General features: G+C 56.0%; 1 non-coding gene across 1 annotated transcript; it reads right to left on the bottom strand.

The window, feature by feature from the left end:
* Positions 1-800: 800 nt before the first annotated feature.
* On the bottom strand, positions 801-983 carry LOC126546385 (U2 spliceosomal RNA). Its single transcript, XR_007602582.1, has one exon. It is a non-coding gene; the product is annotated as a U2 spliceosomal RNA (small nuclear RNA).
* Positions 984-2,228: the final 1,245 nt, after the last annotated feature.

Here is a 2,228-nt window from a genome sequence, read left to right as displayed (position 1 = left end):
AGAGAGAGTGTGCTGAGCAGCCGCACAACGGCGGTTTTTAAACACTCGGTCCTCTCCCGATACAAGGTGACGCGAACGTTCGTTCAGTCATTTTAAGCAGGCCGCCTCTCTCCGGGACGGGTTACACACACGCACGCACACACGCATACACACCGGTGCGATGGTCCGGAGCCGACGTCAGAGGGACTTCGTAGAACTCGGATCCGTTCCGGGTAGCGCGTTGTCTTGCGTTTTGGTCGGTGCGTGGGAAGGAGCCTGCTTCGGCGTTCCCGCGTCAACTCCCCCACCCGTAGCAGATCAGGTCGGCGTTGTGCTGTTGCGCACAAAGCCTGCTTCGTCGAACTCCTTCAGTCACAACGGCGATGAGGCTGGAGCGTAACGGTGACGGTTTCAGCACAAAGCCTGCTTCGTCGAACGCATCCTAGCTGAAGCGACGGAGAGTGGAGGATGCGCGTATTGTTCATGACACAAAGTCGACTTAGTCACGCCGTGGCTAGAGGTTGGCGGCGACGCTCCCGGAATGTTGCCTCCACGGTCGCAACTGGGTGGCAAAACTTGCACTGCAGCTGGCCGTTCTTAACACTAGGTAGGTTTTACCCAAGTACCCAGTATAATAGCAAGAGCTTGGTGGCGCAATCCACCGCCCCATTCCAAAGGGTACGCTCATAACATCTAGCCATCCATCCGGACGTGTATTTCCAGGCATCCGTAGCGGCGACGAAAACATAAGTTTTTACAGCGAAGCTGTATGGAAAAATTGCGTGCGTCTATCGACCTGTGTAGATCGGGAATTTCTCCCCATCCGTGGGGCGATTCCGAAGGTAATGCAATACTAGGCCTACCCGCAGTGGAGGTGAAGCGGGCTTTAAGCACTCCGTCAACTCGCGAAAATAAGTTTAATATCTTAGGTCCAAATCCAACCCGTGTCAGATATTAAGCTGATAAGAACAGATACTACACTTTGACCCGCGTCGGCCATGTGTACGTTCGCACCGCGCTCTCTTTGTCGCCGTTCCACGCGCTTGCGTGTCTCCTTTCCTTCGGCTTTCCCTTCGTGGCGGTCCCTTGAGCGTGCTGCCCGCCAGGACCGCGAGGCGAAAAGAAATGCGAACGGTCAATGTGGCCCCGATCCCGCAAACTTGGAAGGTTTCGCCGGTGCAACGGCCAGGTTTCAGAGGGAATTTGTGGGGAACCAATTCTGTGTGGCCTGTTTTGTATGTGACCGCTTGTGCTTTTCGAGGGGCCTCGCAACCATTACTGCACTGCGCGACATCGACCAACGCATGATCGCTTTGGCTACGGTGAAGCAGTGTGTGCCCTCGGAGTGCAGGTGAGTTGCTGGTCTGTTCTATGTGCCGGGATTGGTTAGTAAAATGTGTCGTGCCCAACTTTGTGACAATACATGGGTATGTATACCCCCCATGCATCATCATCTTCCCAGGCTCAACATTGTGGAGGAGCGACTTGTGTAGTGCGCGGATGGTGACGCGCGCAGCGTGTCGAGCAAGTAGACCAACGAGCTCCGGAACAGAGAATGCTTTATTTGGGACAGCGCGTGCTTCTTATACGCGCTGGCGGTTGCTTATCCACTTCTGATAACGGACACTGAACGACGCGTGTCGGCGCTATCACATTCCTTCCCCCACAAGTTGAGTTTCTTTGCGAAAGTCCTCTGACTCGTAACGAACAGGTTGGTGCCGCTGTCGTGAACTTCTACGTGGTACGGCAGGGGGCTCGGGTGACGTGGGCTGGACGGGTGCCTGGCATGGGGGCCGTGCTGGTGTGGGGGTCGTGGGCTGAACGGTTGCCTCGTCCTCAGGATTTATTTGAAGATGCTCTCGTCGACCCATTGGCTGACGGTCTCCCTCCATGGGCTGGTCCCGCTCGGGCACACCCGTCGGGCTCCCGGGCATACCCGCGGGGACTGTCTGGGGGTCTGCGTACGGCAGGTGCTCTGGAATGGCTGGCTGCGATGATTGGCATGGGGTAGACGTATCTGCGTGCTGGGAATAACTGGCCAGACGCAGATGATCAACGTGAACGAACTGCACTCTGCTCATCGTGTCCACCAAGTACGTCACAGGGCTAATGACCTTCACTATTCGGCCTTCAGTCCACGCTATTTTCTCCCCTCCGACAGTTTTAATGTAGACGCGGTCCCCTTCCGTGAAGAAGCGCCATGGAGAGCGATCTCGGTCACGTTGAGCCTTGGACTTTTGTTGCCTCTT

Source organism: Dermacentor andersoni, chromosome 1 (assembly GCF_023375885.2).
Source record: "Dermacentor andersoni chromosome 1, qqDerAnde1_hic_scaffold, whole genome shotgun sequence".
NCBI classification, from domain to species: Eukaryota; Metazoa; Arthropoda; class Arachnida; order Ixodida; family Ixodidae; genus Dermacentor; species Dermacentor andersoni.
This window is presented reverse-complemented; position numbering and strand designations above follow the sequence as displayed.